This window comes from Crocuta crocuta, unplaced genomic scaffold, assembly GCF_008692635.1.
Source record: "Crocuta crocuta isolate KB4526 unplaced genomic scaffold, BGI_CrCroc_1.0 scaffold580, whole genome shotgun sequence".
In the NCBI taxonomy this organism is placed as follows: domain Eukaryota; kingdom Metazoa; phylum Chordata; class Mammalia; order Carnivora; family Hyaenidae; genus Crocuta; species Crocuta crocuta.
Genome location: NW_027527940.1, coordinates 885973 through 905388, shown reverse-complemented (window position 1 = coordinate 905388; position 19416 = coordinate 885973). Strand labels below are relative to the sequence as shown.

General features: G+C 41.8%; 2 non-coding genes across 2 annotated transcripts; both read left to right on the top strand.

Moving 5' to 3' along the window:
- The first annotated feature begins 6222 nt into the window (after positions 1 to 6222).
- Positions 6223 to 6294, top strand: TRNAC-GCA (transfer RNA cysteine (anticodon GCA)). Its single transcript has one exon. It is a non-coding gene; the product is annotated as a tRNA-Cys (tRNA).
- A 2407-nt stretch (positions 6295 to 8701) lies between these two features.
- Positions 8702 to 8773, top strand: TRNAC-GCA (transfer RNA cysteine (anticodon GCA)). The gene has a single exon. It is a non-coding gene; the product is annotated as a tRNA-Cys (tRNA).
- The last annotated feature ends 10643 nt before the right edge of the window (positions 8774 to 19416 follow it).

The following is a 19416-nucleotide window of genomic DNA, read 5'->3' as shown; positions in this document are numbered from 1 at the left end:
TGAATTTGTTCCTGTTTTTTTTTTTTTTTCATTTGCTTTGTTTTTTAGATTCTATATATAAGTGAAATCATATTTGTCTTTTTCTGTCTGACTTATTTCACTTAACATAATACTCTCTAGGTCCATCCATGGTGTCGCAAATAGCAAGATCTTATTCTTTTTATGGCTGATTAGTATTTCATTATGTATATTTACCACACCTTTATCCATTCACCTATCGATGGACACTTGGGATGCTTCTGTATCTTGGCTATTGTAAATAATGCAGTAATAAACATAAGGGTGCATATATCTTTTTGAATTAGTGGTTTCATTTTCTTGTGTAAATACCCAATAGTGGAATTATTGATAGTATGGTATTAGTATTTTTAATTTTTTAATTACTATTTTTTAATTTTTTCCATGTGGCTACACCAATTTGCATTCCCACCAACAGTGCATGAGGGTTCCTTTTCCTCCACATTCTCACCAACACTTGTTATTTCTTATCTTTTTGATTTTAGCCATTCTGACTGGTATGATTTGTGGTTTTGATTTGCATTTTCACATGATGATGAATGATGCTGAGCATCTTTTCCTCTGTCTTTTGATCATCTGTATGTCTTCTTTGGAAAGTGTTTATACAGGTCCTCTACCTGTTTTTAAATCAGATTATTTGGGTTTTTTGGTGTTGGCTTGCAAAAGTTCCTTATATATTTTAGATATTGACCCCATATTGGATATATCATTTGCAAATATATTCTCTCATTCAGTACATTGCTTTTTGTTTTGTTTTTTTAAATCGTTCCTTTGCTGTGCTAAAAAGCTCTTTATTTTGGTGTAGTCCCATGATTTTCTTTTGTTTTTGTTTTCTTTGCCTGAGGAGACACATCTAGAAAAATATTGCTAAGTCTGATGTTAAAGAGATTGCTGCTAAGTTGGCTATTTTTGGAAGATTTTTAGAAAGCTTAGAGAGGGAATATGTGCTAGGCAAGACAATATTTCATGAAACAAATTAGCAGAGGCATTCATGGAGGGATACAGGACTATGGTAATCACATAGTAACTTGTAAGGAACAACTTTTCCCACAAATGAGGCACTTCTGTACCTGAAATTTTAGCTTCTGAACTGAAACACTGCAATCTGAGTAGCTTGAATGGACCTTGTATATGGGCTGTTGTTTCATTTAGAAAATAAATTGCACCCTGGAGAATCTAGATTGCTTTGAGAGACAGAAAGAAATAAGGGAAGGGAGAAGGGGAGAAGGAGATGGTGAATTTGAGAGTGAGTTTTAAAGTAGAATACAGCACTTACTGTGACCTCAGGGCTGCAGCAGAGCACATGGTTTTTCCTTGAAAGCTCTGGAAATGTAAACTGCAAAGCAATTACTGAAAATACCATTTGGCCAATCTTCCCCATGACTGTTCATGTGGGTGCCCTTTGACTGGGACACCCCTGCCATACACACACAATGTAGTAAATTGTAGTAAAACTAACATGCACCAGCCTCCAACTTTCTTTCACCTGGCTGGAAGCTTAGCACAAACTTGAATGACTTCTCTAGGTTACATATGGACAGAGTAGAAAACCTGAGCACAAGGCAGGTAGATTTGCAGATGTGACTGTGGGGCTAATTCCAGGGGCAGCTTCTCCAAGAACAGAAAAATAGGCTATAATATTAGCTTCATTTTGCTTTTCTTGTTAAATGGGTATGAAAAGGGGCTAAAATAAATGATACAGTGACCATCTGGGGAATAGAGAATGCCAGGTGGTGGAATGCCCTGCTGGGAGCAGAGAGAGGCAGTTGGGGTTGCCATTGAGTTAGAGGAAGAATTTTTCTTGGTCTGTGAATCAGGCAAAATCTGTTCACAAAGCTGGAGGTTGTGAAGTAGCTTTCCATCACGTGAGATAAGCACTTAATATGCCTGCCATTTCTACAGTGGGCATGTGTTTGGTTTTTTTAGGTGACTTGCTTCATTACTCAAGTTCTTTTCAATATTGGGCATAAGCTTTTTTCTTTTGGTAAAAAACGTATGACATTGGGGGTGCCTGGGTGACTTAGTAGGTTGAGTATCCAATTTTGGCTCTGGTCATGATCTCATGGTTCATGGGTTCGAGCCCTGTGTGACAGCTCAGAGCCTGGCCTGCTTTAGTTTCTGTGTCTCCCTTTCTCTCTGTCCCTCCCCTGCTCACGCTCTGTCTCTGTCTCAAAAATGAATAAACATTAAAAGAAAATGACATTAAATTTACCATTCTAATCATTTTTTAATGTTTATTTATTTTTGAGAGAGAGAGAGAGAGAAAGAGAGAGAGAGAGGCAAGCAAAAGAGGGATAGAGAAAGAGGGAAACACAGAATCTGAAGCAGAGCCTCAGAGGCTCTCACAGGCTCTGTGAGATCATGACCTGAGCTGAAGTTGGATACTTAACCAGCTGAGCCACCCCGGCGCCCTTCATTCTAATCATTTTTAAGCATACAGTTCATTAGTGTTAAGTATGTTCACATTGTTGTGCAATAGATCTCTAAAACTTTATCTTGTAAAACTGAAACTCTTTACAGATTAAACATTAATTCCTTTCTTCTCCCAGCTCTCAACAACTATTTTTTTTCCTCTCTTTTCCTAAACTACTGTATTGAGGTGTGATTGACATAAAAAAGGGTATACATGTGTAATGTATACAACTTGGTGAGTTTGGAGATGTTCACACTTATGAAACTATCACCACATTCAAGGCTGTAAACATTCATCAGCTCGCCTCCAAAAGTTTCCTCTCACCCCCTTTATTTCTAAATATTTATTTATTTACTTGTTTTTAATAGATGTTTTCTTCTGTGGTAAGAGCACTTAACATAAGTTCTACCCTCTTAGCAAATTTTTAAGTACACATACAATATTGTCAACTGTTGACCCTATATTGCACTATAGATCTCCAGAACTTACTCATCTGGCTTCACTGAATTGTATCCTCTGCCTGGCATTTCCACATTTACCCCTTCACCCAGATCCTGGTAACCACTTTTCTATCTACTCTATAGTTCTATGAGAGAAACAGTTTGGCTATTGGAGATTTCTCATGAAAGGGGAATCATGCTTTATTTGTCTTTCTGTGTCTGGCTTATTTCATGTAGCATCAAGTCCTCCAGACCTATTCATCTTGTCACAAACAATAGGATTTCTTTCTTTTTTAAGGCTGAATAATATTCCATTGTATATTTATACAACATTTCCTTTATCCATTCATCTGTCAATGGACCTTTGGGTTGCTTTTACCTCTTGGCTATTGTGAACAATGCTGTAGTGAGCATGAGTGTGGACAGATATTTTTGATACTCTTCTTTGAATTCTTTTGAAACACATACCACAAGTGGTATTGCTGAATCATAGGGTAGTTCTATTTTTAATTTTTTGAGGAACCAGTATTCTGCTTTCCATGGTGGCTGCACCATTTTACATTCCCGTGAACAGTGCATGAGGGATCCAGTTTCACTTCAATCTCATTAACGCATATTATCTTCTGTTCTTTTGATAGCAGCCGTTCTAGGGGTGTGAGGTGATAGCTCATGGTGGCTTTGATTTACATTTCTCTTTTGATTAGTGATGTAGTGATGTTGAACATATTTTCATAGCGCGTAGATATTTGTAAGAAACAATATCTTGTGTGGAATAAAATGAGGAACAATTAAGGTAGTAAGGCTGATGGTAAATCTTGTGGCCACAGAAACACTTTCCCTTTCTTTTTAATCACTTTTTGCTACCATGTTTTGGCCATACTTGTGTTTTTGGGCTAGTCCCCCACTAGAAGCTAAATTTGAAATTGTGAGTCATACATTGTGGTGATTGGAAAAATTTAAGGAGATCTTCTAATTGCAACATCTCCATTTTACAATCAAGAAACCTGAGGATTAAAAAGTGAAAAAGAATTCAACTAAGAAGGAAGATAAGGGGGAAAAATCCTTAATATAAGGGGAAAAAGACTTTAGATGACTGAAACTTAAATTCTGATTCATCCTCATTATGAAATAGTCCTGTAGGATCTGGACATAATAGGAAGACTCAGTTTCCAAAACTCTGTGGTGGAAATATTTTGAATAATTGCCACAGTTTTCCAAACGTTTCTACAAGATGTTTTGTGCTGTCATCGCCTCCTCTTCTGTGGCCCTGATGTAAATCTTAGAATAATGGGCTTTGGAGCTCAGGTTAGATTATTTGAGTTGTATACCTTACAGTTAAAACACATACTAACTTTTACTTATATTTTGACAATAAGAGCCAGTTCACATGTGTGATATCGCGGTGAAGGGAAAAGAAGTTAGGAATACGACAGCAGTTCAGTTCAGCCATCGTTCCCAATCCCCAGCTTGTAGACAGGGCAAATGGTGCTGTTTTGTGCCCCTGGACAGTTTTGTTTGATAGCACCAATGAATTAATCAGTAAGAAAGTAACCAGAAGCAGCTCAACCCATCAGCATCAAACACAATTTTTTTCTCTTCTCTTCTTTATCTAAATCATGTCATTACCCCATCCATCTTTCTCAGAAGAATACCTTATTTTCCCCCACATGAGCAGGACACTGTTCTAAAAATCTTTTTTTAATGTTTTTTAAATTTTATTTTTGAGAGAGAGAGAGAGAGACAAAGCATGAGTGGGCGAGGGGCAGAGAGAGAGGGAGACACAGAATCCAAAGCAGGCCCCAGGCTCCAAGCCATCAGCACAGAACCTGAAGCAGGGCTCAGACTCACAGACCATGAGATCATGACCTGAGCCGAAGTCAGACGCTCAACCGACTGAGCCATCCAGGTGCCCCAGGACACTCTTCTGACCACTCCATCCCAAATTGGTGCTCCCCGAATTACAATTATGAGACCCCAAATAAAGCCCTTTGTTCTGTTTCATTTCCCCCTCCTTTTCTCAGTTGACAATAAGTCTGACATTTATCCTACAAACATTCAATGAGCACCTACGTCATTCCTGGCATTGAGGAGTCTCCAAGGAGCTGGTAGTAGGGTGGACACTCGGTTCTGAACCTGCTCTGGTGTGTCTGTGACTTTAAACAAAGGTCTTCAGCTTCTCTCCATCTGCATTTCTTAGTCTGCAAAAGAAGTGGTTGGAATAAATGATCTCCAGATCCCTTCCCGTGCTGGCTCTTAGATATGGGGCATGCGCTACATCTGTTACTGCTAAAATTCTCAACTCCCACTGATGTTCCAGGGGGAAAAGAACAATGAGCGGAGCAGCCATTGTGATTCTTTTCTTGTCTCTCAATTCCAGCCTGCCGCAGAGGAGAAAAAGAATGGAATGGAGTCTCTTCCCTCTCCTGGGCTCCCAACCAACCACAGCCCCGACACACGATGACCAACCCAAACTTAGGATCTTTTGAAAAGACCTGATAAATGTATGCACTCTGGGAAATCAGTGGAAGAGAGACTTCTCCATAGGTTTAAGCACTCAAGATTTCCAAAAGAAGCACCTGATGGTGCTTAGGGTGAGAGGTGCCTGTATATAAAGCCCTGAAGTAGAGGTGGTTCTAACTGTGGTTGTGTTTGGAAGTTGAAAAGGAATTTTGGTGGTAGGTAGGACCAGGATACATAATTTACTTAATCGATTAAAAGGCTCTTGGAACCTTGATTCTCTTCAACAGATGACCTTTTGGAGTTGACAATATTCCAAGTTTCAGGCAAGTTATGTTACATAAGAATGTAACTCAGGGGCTATCTGTTTTTGTGAGATTAAAACCATCTTACAGTTATGGCTTGGTAAAGCTATCTCACACAAATCATTATTTATACAGTATTTTGCCCAGAATCAATTGTATGTAACAAATATCTGTTGAGTATCAGTTATGAGCGCAGTTCTGTGAAGTCATGAAGACGAATGAGACTCTCAGTTGCTAGGAGCCCTGGCTCTAAAGGAATTGTGACAGGAATCCAGTCATCGACACTGTATTGATGTTGCCATTTGCGGAAAACCTGACGATTTTTACCTGGACCTGAGATTCCATTTATGTGAAGTAGGGTGGACCGAAAGGCTCTGCGTATTGGGAAGTGTAAGAAGAGTTTCTTGGCTCAGAGAGTTTAGGTCTCAGGAATCCTGTCTTTTTTCATAATAAACTTCTTCTAAGACTTGTAATGCCCAGACTCCTTCCAGGCAGCATTCCCTCTAATTATAGCTCTCCTGAGTCATTGGAGGTTTCAGAACCAGGAAGTCGAGAGAGAGAAAGACTATAAAAACAAGCTTATTTCACTGGGGGTATAGCTCAGGGGTAGAGCATTTGACTGCAGATCAAGAGGTCCCTGGTTCAAATCCAGGTGCCCCCTGTATATTCTAGTTTTTGCTTCAGAAGAATATGGATCAACTTTAGTTTTATTATTTTCCATAGCTCATGGTTGAATAATAACTAACGTCCTTTGTGTATGGGCCAGGCTCCAGTCTAAATTATTTCCATTAATTATCTCCTTCATTTCATCTGCTGCCCAGGCAGCCTTGTCAGAGGCTGGGGCCAGATGGATGCAGGTAGAGGCAGTGAAAACACAGGAGGTGATATGGGTGTGTCAGAGGATGAAATCGAAGAGGCAGTTAGGGATCCAAACGAAGAGAACTCTTCATATCATGCTAAGAGACTTGGGATCTTTAAGGAAGGCATTTAAAGGGGCATGACCTAGATAGACTCCATTTAATTTCTTAATATTTGATTAAAAAAATTTTGGCGGAGCCTGGGTGGCTCAGTTGGTTGAGCATCCAGATTCAGCTCAGATCATGATCTCACCAGTTGTGGGTTTGAGCCCCACATTGGGCTCTGTGCTGACAGCTCAGAGCCTGGAGCCTGCTTCAGATTCTGTGTCTCCTTTTGTCTCTGACCCTCCCCTGCTCATGCTGTCTCTCTCTCTCTCTCTTTCTCAAAAATAAATAAATGTTAAAAAGTTTAAAAATGTTTTTTTAATGTTTGTTTATTTTTGAGAGAGCAAACATGAGTGGAGGAGGGGCGGAGTGAGAGCGAGGGGGACAGAAAATCTCAAGCAGCCTCCTCACTATCAGCACAGAGCCCAATGTAGGGCTTGAACCCATGAGCCACAAGATCGTGACCTGAGCTGAAGTCGGATGCTCAACAGACTGAGCCACCCAGGTGCCCCTGGACTCCATTTTATTTATTTTTTTTAAATGTTTTTATTTATTTCTAAGAGAGAGAGAGAGAGTGAGCAGGGGAGGGTCAGAGAGAGAGGGAGATAACAGAATTTGAAACAGGCTTCAGTCTCTGAGCTGGCAGTCAGCACAGAGCCCGATGCGGGGCTCGAACCCACGAACCGTGAGATCATGACCTGAGCCGAAGTCGGACGCTTAACCGACTGAGCCACCCAGGCGCCCCCCTGGACTCCATTGTAAAAGAGGCTGCTTGGGGAGCAGCAGGGGGATGGCTGTGAGGGGTGGAGGCCGAGAGGCCATTTAGGAGGTGGTGGCACTGCTGGTGTGGGGGTTGGGATGGACCTAAGCGAAATCAGAGGCACAATCCACAATCCCCAGAGATCACCTGGAATAGGGAAGAGCCGGTGAGAGAAGCCCACCATTGTGTTTGGACCAAATGATGGAGTGCACAGTGGTGTCCCCAACCAGGACGGGGAAGAGACTGGTCAGAGAGTTCAAGAGGCAGGCCGGGCTCTGAGCCCTGAGTGTACCCTGGAATCCTGGCCTCAGCACCTCCTGGCTGTGTGGCTACTCTGTGCCTCAGTTCCCTACCTGCAAAATCAATATGCTAATAATAACATCTTTTTTATGGCATTTTCCTAACGATTCTCTGGGAAGTTATGGGTGGAATCTTTAGTCCTGTGTGTGGCACATAGCAAGTGTCCAGTAAAGATATGCTGTCATTATTACAACAAAGCAGAATCGGAGGAGGTGCAGGTTTGGGCAAGAAGGTGACAAGTGTGTTTTGGGGCACACTAGGTGTCAGCTCTGAGGCTCCTGTAAGGCCTCAGAGCGGAGCGACTGGGAGTGGGTATCTGGGACCTGAGAGAGTTTGTGAGCTGAAGCTCTGGCTGCTGTTAGGTACACAGCTTCGCGGAGGCGACAAGCATTTTCAGGGAGGATTTGTGGCCATGACAGAGATTTCCTTGACCTTTCTGCTCAGTCTCAGAGATGTATGAGATTAAAAATCCTCAGACTGGAACCAAAGAGAATAGGAATCAGAGGCGTTCAGAGGTAAACTTTGGACTTTGGAATACCTGGTCGTTGTTGTTTGACTGTAAAATAAGACAGTTCATCCCGGATGAGGTCCCCTTTGAAAATTTGATGAAAACATACACGGCATGCAGTGTACGTACATACACAACATTTGCCTATAATATTAGAGTTACATCTGAACCTCTGAAGTTTGCAGATACCCGGTTAAGACTCCCTCCCTGTCTAATACTTGTTGGTGACCCATAAAACTTGAAACATTCATTGATGTGGGGGGTGGGGGGAAAACATTCACCGATGTGCCCAGAGATTTCTAGGCAGTTGGTAGTATATTTTAAAAACTGGAGAATTATATGGAGAATTATACTCAGCTTGAAGTGCTGGGAAGAGAATGAATATATATGCTCCAGGAAAAGCAGGTGCTGGTGTGGCTGGAAGGGAATTGAAGGTGAATTTAAATCCAGGAAGAACCTCAGCTATAAAAGGTATTTATGAAGTATGATGTAACTCGTAAAAGTGAAATAAGTGTTTATGTGAAGCTTATTACCATTGGGGGGTATAGCTCAGTGGTAGAGCATTTGACTGCAGATCAAGAGGTCCCTGGTTCAAATCCAGGTGCCCCCTCTGTGCTTTTTTGCTCTTCTTGGAAATACTGGGTGTAGAGTGAGGAAAGCAAGGTGCCTAGGGCTCAAAATTTATGGATGCTCTCACTCTTATGCAAGTACCTTAGTTTGTTAATTCCCTCACAGTAGAGTTGTGTGCATATAAATTCACATATACACACATAAACACAGCCACACACCAGGAGGCACATACACACACCCCAGACACCAGATGTCCCCCGACCACATACACACACCCAGACCCACACACCATCACACAGACCCACCGACAGACATATACATACATACACATATGTACACATCCATCTTCTCACATGGACCTTTGTTTCTTCCTTTCTGTATATTCAGTCTTATTAACCAGACCCTTTATAACCTCCTTTCTTCAAACTTTTAACCCTTTCATAGTTAGGATTTACAGAAGAGTTATAGTATAGAGATGTCCCATATACCCTTCACTCAGCTTCCCCTAGTGTTAATATCTTGCATAACCACAGCACATTTATCAAAACTATGAAGTAAACATTGGTACAACACTATTAGCCAAAGCACAGACACCGTTCAGATGTCACCAATTTTTACTCTGATGTCAGTCCAGGATACCAGGCTGCCTGGAGTCATAATGGCTCCTTAATTTCCTTCTCTGACAGTTACTCAGTCTTTCCTTGAGTTGTTGTTTTTGTTTGTTTCTTTGGTCATCTTAACACTTTTGAAAAGTCCTGGTCAGATATTTTGTAGAATGCCCCTCACTTTGGGTTCATCTGGTGTTTTCTCATGATTGGACCGAGGTTGTGGATTTGGGGGAAAAATGTCATAAAGGTCATGGTCATGTGCCATTGTTATCCTAGGGGTGGAAGAAAAGCACTGCAAACATTTAGGAGTCTGCTACCTTGTAAAATGTTAAAAGAGTACGATGTCTGAAGCTTGTGAGGATATGCCTTCTAAAGTGACATACCACACAGAAGGAGCACGTTGCTTGATGGGTCTCTTTGGATTTGGGTATTAATGTATTTAGATGTGCTTCTCTGGTATATTTACTGGGTTTAAACAATAACCTATAAAATTGTCCATTGTTTCATGGATCCCAGAACAAGAAAAATGTCTGCACTCAGTCCAGGCCATGGGGAAAACCACTCCTTCTTGGGGGTACTATGACTGAGTACTGGAAGTTTAAGTGGCAACTCTAGCTTTGTTAATTTGCCTTTTGCCTGTTTCAAAGGCACATTGAATTTACCTCTTTTTTTTTTTTTTACATGGCATATTGTAATTGTTTATGGGCCTATGTATTAGTCAGGCTAAACTTGGCAATAGTGTGGTGACAACCCTGAAATCTCAGGAGCTTAACACAACAAAGATTTATATCTTATCCAGGCAAGATCTGAAGTGGGTGTGGGATCCTTCACCCTCCTGCAACTTTGTCATCTAGCACAATGGAGCCTCCAGGGTCATTGCTGCAGGGGTAGAGAGAGTTGGAGGAGTCACATAAATTCCCAGCTGCCTTAGCCTGAGAATGACATACCTCACTTCAGCCCACGGTTCACTGTACAGACCTAGTCACGTGTCCCCAGCCTCATTGCCATGGAGGCCAGGAAAGGGAAGAAAGCATTTGGATAGTTAGTGAGTACTAACTTTCATTGCCATAACTCATCTTTTCTACTCAATTCATTTTGATTCTTCTTGTTATCACCCGTGACTGGTAAGTACGTTGCCCATGATAAGGGCTCAGAAAATATTTGGGAATAACAAGTATTGGCTGGTTGAGTGAATGAATAAATGAAATGATACAAGATATGTAAACAAGGTTATTCTTAAGTTATTTAGAAACTAGTTTCATTCATTTATTTTTTAAAATAGTTTGTTGTCAAGTTGGTTTCCATAAAACACCCAGTGCTCATCCCAAGTGCCCTCCTCCATGCCCATCACCCCCCTTCCCCTACCCCCCACCCCCATCAACCATGAGTTTGTTCTCAGTATTCAAGAGTCTCTCATGGTTTGCCTCCCTCCCTCTCCCCAACTATTTTTCCCCTTCTTCTCCCCCATGGTCCTCCATTACCTTCCTCCTAATTCACCTATAAGTGCAAACATATGATATCTGTCCTTCTCTGCCTGACTTATTTCGTTCAGCATAACACCCTCAAGGTCCATCCGTGTTGCTACACATGGCCAGATTTCATTCTTTCTCATTGCCATATAGTATTCCATCGTATAGATAAACCACATCTTCTTGATCCATTCGTCCATTGATGGACACTTAGGTTCTTTCCATGTTTTGGCTATTGTTGAGAGTGCTGCTATGAACATTGGGGTACATGTGCCGCTATGCATCAGCACTCCTGTATCCCTTGGGTAAATTCCTAGCAGTGCTATTGCTGGGTCATAGGGGAGTTCTATTGTTAAATTTTTGAGGAACCTCCGTACTGTTTTCCAGAGGGGTTGCACCAGCTTACATTTCCAACAGTGTAGGAGGGTGACCATTTCTCCACGTCCTCGCCAGCGTCTATAGTCTCCTGATTTGTTCATTTTAGCCACTCTGACCAGCGTGAGGTGGTATCTCAGTGTGGTTTTGATTTGTATTTCCCTGATGATGATGGATGCTGAGCATCATTTCATGTGTCTTTTGGCCATCTGGATGTTCTCTTTGGAGAAGTGTCTGTTCATGTCTTCTGCCCATTTCTTGACTGGATTATTTGTTTTTTGGGTGTGGAGTTTGGTGAGTTCCTTATAGATTTTGGATACTAGCCCTTTATCTGATATGTCGCTTGCTACTATCTTTTTCCATTCCTATTGGAAATTGGAAATTGGTTGCCTATTAGTTTTATTGATTGTTTCCTTTGCTGTGAAGAAGCTTTTTATTTAGATTAGGTCCCAATAGTTAATTTTTGCTCTTGATTCCCTTGCCTTTGGGGATGTGTCAGAAACTGGTTTTATTATAAGACAAGAATTATACCTCTCACATTTAGAAGAACAACTTATTTCTGCCTTCTAAATAATCCCTTAAAAGATTCAAACTTTTGCGAAAGAAAACAACTTTGTCTATGCTCATCAAGTAAACATAGAATACTATCTTTTTTTTCTGATTTGTTTTACTTTGACGAATAAATGTCTACTATTCTATCTCCCTTTCTAAAATTGTCCACATGACCTTTACCCATTATAAAGTCAAAATCCCTTTATTGTATAAACCTTTAAACATATATCAAAGAATATTGGAGGGAATAAAATTGGGTTGCATCTCTACCACTATCTTTTGTTAACTGTTGTCTGTTAAATGTGATTGTGTTTGTTCACATGTGTGTACGTTTTATGTACGTACACGTAAACATAACCAAAATGTATCAGGCGTACCTTAGGCAACATCTCAGATCCTCTTGTCATTCACTGTGCCTGAGGCTCTTGACCAGCTTTTCCACCCTGGCTGCCACTGCAGTAGCCAAGTGTGCATTGGCTTTATCAGCTTTCCCCAGGTCCCACCCTACAGGCCCTCTCCTGCCTGTGATAGATGCCTCTGGCTTCCTACTCTTGGCTTCNGCACTCCCACTTCTAGAACCTGGAAATGGTGAGGAGTTCATGCATCATGAGGGAAACCTTTCACCAACAAGATACAGAAGTTGAGGGCTAAGTCTTCTTCTCCTTCCTTAGGACAGAGTGTCCTGGGATGCTGTCGCTCATATGCTTTATGGGATCAAGCAATCAATTGCACTTGTTAACAAATGATGACCAGCTTGGGAACGCACCTTTGCACCGACCTAACCTTTTTCTGCCTCACTCCCTTTTATCTCCCCCATCCCTGGGATCGCACTTTGTGAAAAACTAATAGCAGGTCAGCTTTTGCCTCTAGGTCTGGGTTCTGGGGTATCAAGATATCGCAGGCAGGCAGGATAGTCTGCCGGTTTTCCCTTCAACCTTTACCACAATGCGGTAGAAATGAATTGCATCCAGGCTTTCATTAAACAGGATACTATCTCTGCCTGATTCCAAAGGTCAGCATCTGCATCTCTTCCCCTGAGTGTTTCCTTGCTTGCTTTCTTTTTTTGGCAGCCAGAGCCTATTCTATCTGTTTGAGGGAGGCTGGAAGTGCCCGAGAATTAATGGCCCCTGGGAGCACCTTCAAATAACAACTGGCAGAGGTTGCTGTTTAAATAACCCAGATACCTTACCCCTCCTGTGGGGTAACTGAGCGATGATGCCACCTACCTCGGCTCCAGAGTTCTCAGTGGCCTTAAGCTGGGCTGCCCACAGTGTTAACTTGCATGATCAAGCAAACTTTATTGGCTGCTTCCCTTTTCCTGTCTCACTTCCTCTCTCCTCTACCACTGTATCCTGTGGTCACCTCCCAAATAAGCTACTTGGATTTGAATTCCTGAATTCTGCTGCTATGGGAACCCAAACCAGGACATCAGCCTAAGACAGAATTTTAAAAAATTGGTATAAACTGATCTTTCATAATTAATAATAGACCCTGTATATGATGTTCAATATTCCAATACTTATATATAAGAGTTTAAATGCTGCCTGGTATTTATCATATGGATAAATAATATGTTGGGCATTTCAGTTTCTAGCTTCCCTATCCAATTGTAATTAACTCAGTGCCAAATAGAGTTGGACAGGCTTTGTCTCTGGGGTAAGAGTTGCAAATAAATGAGCTACAGATCAGTCATTGGTGCACATGATAAGAAAGAAACAGTCAACAGAGAGATTTCCCCTAACTTCTATTTGATGTTTTTTGAAGGTTGCCCTATAGCAGGAGTTCTTAGAAAAATATCAAAAGCATCTCGATTATGTTCTACTTTGAAAGGAAATGAATTGCATCCAGGCTTTCAGTAAGCAAGGTACCATCTCTGTCTCATTTCTCTTTGAAAAATAATGACAGCAAAAGCTCATTCCATAGTACTTTGCTGCCTGCTGGGTTTTGTTTCCCTGTGTGGAAATTTGGGCTTCCTGCTTCCAAAGGGATATACCTCTCTCACCGTTCAACAGTTAGGATGACTTCTAAAGTTTTATTCCAGCTCCTTAAATGATTTGGAGGCCAGTTAACCAACTCTGTAAGTTCTGGGTTCTTTTCATTTAGTACATTGCAGGTAATAATAGTATTCCCTTTGCTAAATTTGATGTTGGAATAGTATAATGTTAGTGAATCCATAGTGACTGCTCAATAAATGATAGCAATTACTTCACAGTGGGTCCATTTTCAGTGGAGAAAGGAGTAGCACAGAGTAGAGGGTGGGGCTTAAGAAATATCAAGGAGAGGCGCCTGGGTGGCTCAATCGTTTGAGCATCAGACTTCAGCTCAGGTTGTGGTCTCCTGTTCATGGGTTTGAGCCCTGTGTCGGGCTCTGTGCTGACAGCTTGGAGCCTAGAGCCTGCTTCAGATTCTGTGTCTCTCTGTCTTTCTGCCCCTCCCCTGCTTACATCCTGTCTCTTTCTCTCAAAAATAAAATAAACATTAAAAAAATTTAAAACAGAAATATCAAGGGGACATAGGGTTGGGGCGTGCACTTATCTAATTAGATTTGGGGAACACGAATGTCTCTCTGCTCAAAGGTTCTACATGTTCTTCCTGCTGTGGCAGACTTGGACCCAAAGCCATGCATAATTGCAGCCCTTCTGCGTAGTGTAGCCATTCTCAAAGTCTACCAGGAGAGTCAGTAACACCTTGGGAACTAGTTAGAAATGCAGATTATCAGATTCTTCCTTTGACATCAGAATCAGAATCTCTGGGGGTGGGGCCTGGGAATTTATGTTTTAGAAAGCTACTCTTGCACATTAAGGTTTAAAACCCCTAGTCTAGTTTGAGCCTTTAACCTGGCTTGCCCAGCACCTCCTCCCATGACCAGCCCAGGGGGTTCTGCCTGATTCAGGTTCCTCCTCTAACAGCCTTCAGCCTGAGATGTTACTGTGTGTGCTGTCTCAGTTGTACACTCCTTTCCAGCCCTGGTTTTCATCTCTCATCTTTTGCATTATACTAGGACCTTAGATCTGCCATAGACTATGACTTCTACACCTCCCTTCATCCCTGTGTCTGGTAGTTCCAGACAACGTATCCTGGTGCATCTTAGTCCCTGGGACCTCAGTCTACCTGAAGCCCGATCAGGCAGCTGATATTTCTACCAGGTTTTGGCCCCTGCAGGAGGGTCTGCCCTTACTAGCCCAATGGTCGGGCTCAGGCTCCAAGAGACAGTAAGGCATGGTTTTTAAGATCTAGACCCTGAAGTCATAAACCATCATGTCTTTCACATTTTATTTGTTAGAAACAAATCAGTAAGAGTAGTTCACATTCAAGAAGAGGGGAACTAGGTGAGGAGTCTCAAAAATTTGGAGGCATATTTTATAACCACAGAGTCCATCTTTGGGGAAAGTTTCCTTCCACATACCACTCAATTCTTAAAATTTTTTTTAATGTTTATTTATTTTTGAGAGAGAGAGATAGAGTGTGAGTAGGGGAGGGACAGAGAGAGAGGGAGACACAGAAAATGAAGCAGTCTCTAGGTTCTGAGCTGTCAGCACAGAGCCCAATGAGGGGCTCGAACTCACAAGGCGTGAGATTATGGCCTGAGATGAAGTTGGACGCTTAACCAACTGAGGCACCCAGGTGCCCCTTCACATATTCAATTCTTAAGATGATCTTCTCTGTTGGCCCATTCTGGCAGAGTCTAGGTGCCCACATTTGTCTTTGGCCAGGTGTCCTAACTAGCCACTAGACAGAGAGCCCTTTCTATCTATTTCTGATACTCAATTCAGGTTGATGTCACTATCCAAGGGGTCTTATCTCTTTATAATGACAAGGTTCAGTCATTTATTGAACACTTACCATGTGATTGATAACTGATATATTGATTATGCCCTAATTGCCAGTGTCTAACTTGGTGAGTTATTAACTTGAGCTAAGTTCCAATGTTTTGTATGTTAACCAGGCACAGAGCTGCACATATAAATACATGCAGTTAGAACAGAATGCAGAGCTGCTCATCAGAGAGGGTGGTTGTGGCTGAAATCTGGCCTGCACTCCACTAGTTGAGTGAACTTGGACTCCATGTGCCTAGAGGAAAGGGAGCTTGTTTTCAATATGCGCAAATGTGCCTTGCTTTGCTCTGCATGAAGCTCTCAGGGCTAATTTTCACATCCGTGCTTGTGAGCTAGCAGTGGTCCTCGTTGGATGTTTTTTTGTTGCACACAACAGAAACCAACTCAGACGGGTTTTAGCAAAACAAGAATTTAAATGGAAAAAATCTAGTTTTCATATTTGGCTTCAGATGTGGTTGGATCCAAGTTCCTGGACCATGTTACCAGAAATCTGTTTCTCTCCTTTTCTTGGATCTGCCTTTCTCTGTGTTAACATTATTTTCAGAATGATTCTCCAAGTGGTTGCCAGTTGACCAGATGTACTTCCTTCTGGCTTAGCTGCCCCAGGACAAAAGGAAGTTTTCTAGTGTTTCCAGTCCTGTGATTAAGTTTGATTGGCCTGTTTCGGCATCATTCATGTGGCAATGGCCATGGAATTCTCTGATTTTGCTGCAGGATTCTTTACCTCAATACCCAGGATTTGTCATCTCACTGCTTCAAAGAAGGAAGAAGGAGATATGGAATAAAATGAGCAGGGGGCAAAAGTTTATATTAGAGTATATAGATCAGAAAGTAAGAGTAGTATGAAAGCTGTCTTTACAGAGAGGGGGCATTTGAAAGTGAATGTTGGGGGCAATAGGTAAGGGACTTGGTTTTTTTTTTTGTTAGCGAAAGTCGGACGCTTAACCGACTAAGCCACCCAGGCGCCCCGAGGGACTTGGTTTTATAAGGTTCTGGTCAAGCCCCCACCCTTCCTTTCCCCCTTGATCCTTCTCGGTTCCTACCCTTATTGGCTGGACAACTCTAGGTGCTGGGTTGTAGATTCCTGGTCGGCTTGATTCCCTTGTGTGTGGAGTCAGACTATGGTCATACTGCCCCTCGTGTAACTTAAGTTTTATGGTTTACTTGTTTTAATTAGGTATTTTGATTGCCAAATTCCTGAGGGGAACCTGAAGGAGAGTAGGTAGTGTCTATCACATTCTTAAGAGGAACTTTATGCTTGACGGGTTTTTTTTTGAACAGGTACTCCCAGCATTGTTTTAAAATATATGTTTTTCCCCACCCAGCGACCTCAGGTCCTTACCTTTCGCTCGCTGCTTATTTTATCTTACCTTTCCCTATCCCTGTCATAATTTGACCATTTCTAGGATTGGGAAGTTGGTTCTACCCCATTCAAACCACACTAAGGTTGAGAGTGGATGGTTATCTATTTTTAAAAACTGGATGCTTTTATCAGAAAACAAGGGGAACTAGATTTTGGATGGACTAAAAACAATACAAAGCTACTACATCTTTTCGTTGGATTCACACTTGGGTATGGTCAGTCAGCATAGAGTCAAATTATGGAAAAGGGACTGAGCAGATGATAAAGAAAGAGTGTGGGTCTTACCCATATTCCCGTGGCAGCCACAGGTGACCCTCAGGTAACCAACAGGTTCTCTTCTGGGGAATTGAGAAGCTCATCCCATAGCAAGGTTTGGCCTCTCACTACCAGCCACAGAACTGGAATCTCTTATGTAGCCTCTGGATTTTACCTCATGCCATTTTGTTTTCCATGTAGCTCTTGCTCAGGGCTCCGTGTAGTACACATCATACTCATGGTATGCTTTGGATATGTCCACCCTTGATGTCACTGGCTTTTCCCTTCTCGTTCTCATGCTGCCTCACTTCTGAGTCTTGTTCTGAGGAGCAGGAGCTGATATCCACAGGCGCAGACTCTTCTGAAGGGATTCCAAAAAGGATTCTTCTCATTCACAGGAGGTAGGTTTACCCCTGAGAAGGGTCAGTTGGCTGTGCAACATCAGAATCCAGAGATTTGATATCAAGGCAGGACATAGTCACTTGAGGAATTTTATCCTATTTTTGGCCATGTGCTATGGGGTGGCCCATTCTTGGCCAGGGTTCTAAGCGAATCCTTCAACTGCATTTCTTGCTCTACAGTCATTGGTTAGGAAATGGAGTCACAACCCAAGCACAGTCAGTGCTTCTTGAAGGGACTGTTTCTGGTTCTTTTAGGAAAGGGCTCCTTTTTTTTTGTTTTGTTTTGTTTTGTTTACTTCTTGCAGGCCTGGAACCTGAAAGTATGCAAAAGATGGAACTTTTTCGCCAACTAAACCCCATAAGGAGTAATAAGCTCTGAGGACAGAGCTGCTAGTACAGAGGAAGTGAAAGTTGAGAAAAGGAGAGAAAAGGGCCAAGACCTGGTAAGGTAGTTTTAGCTCCTGGAGCCAGGGATGCCTGACTTGCTAGACAACTCCCGGATTTTTCAGTCATGAGATCAAGAAAATTCACTGCCTGTCTTGCTTTCTGTCACCTGCAAACAAAACATACCTCAGGAATGCATCCTGACACCAGGAGGCTGCAGTGATTTGGAGGCCCAGGGAGGCCTGTGGTTCCTCTTTATACCTGGAGCCGGATTCTCACGTACTCAGCCCTAACTCGAGAACCCCAGTTAGCTCCCCCACCCTGCTGAGCCTGTTTCTCTCCTTGGAAATTTCTGGTAAAAAGTCATGCCACCCACCACCTACGGGGGTTGAAGACTAATTAGAACTCTTGTGAAATTCTTTGTTTTTTACAAAATGTCAGCAAAACAGTTCTATGGATTATCTTTTCCTCTCGATTCTCCTACTCTGTTTTGTTTTGTTTTTAAAACTTCTCTTCTGCAAAATAAAACTTGTCTTTTCTTTTAAAATATGACCAATTATCTAGATTCACTTCTTAGGTGTAAGCAGCTAGACTAAAAATATCCCTTTCTGTGGTAGAGGCTGGGATTGAGGGCCAAACTGGCTCGCTCCTTCCTGTTCTCTCATTTTTCTTCCTGGATCTTCCTGAATTCTTGACTTTTGGGTTTCCAGTACTGGACAGAAATATGGTTATTCAGAAAATGCCAACACCGGTGTGATGCTAGCTTGACTTTGTTTTGAATCTAGGTTTATCCTCAGTTGGCATCATTTTGAGGAAATGTTCCATTGATTTCTGTGAGTACAGTAGTTGTACTATGGAGGAAATTAACCATATGATAAAGACACCAGGGAAGAAAAAAGGGACAAAAATGTATTAGAACAGAAGGGGAGAAATACAGAGAGGATGAGCAGTAAAGAGAGGACGGTGACATGGATTCAGATAGAAAATATAACTGGACCCAATCCAAGTGATTAAATTTGGGTTAGATAATAGAATACTGGTAGGGTCACCAGACTTAGCAAGTAACAATCCAAGACACTCAGTTGAATTTGAATTTTAGTTAAATAAGTTTTTAGAATAAATATGAGGATTTCTCTTTTCTAGGGTCAATGGGTTTTCTTGCTAGCATTCCAGAACCTATGAGTGAAACTGACTCTGGCTCGTATCTCGAGATCAAAACTATGGAGTTGTTGTCCTATAAATTCCTGAAACTTCTAGCCTCTTCTCTGTTTCATCAGATGCCTTTAGCAGGCTGAAATGTTCACATATTCTCTCTGAGCACTGGGAAATTTTCAAATACATGCAAAAGTGGAAAGAACTACAATGAACTGCCATTAATTAATTACTCTGAAGTCATCGACATTTTGCCAGTCTTTTTTCATCTACCCTGCTTCACCTCCT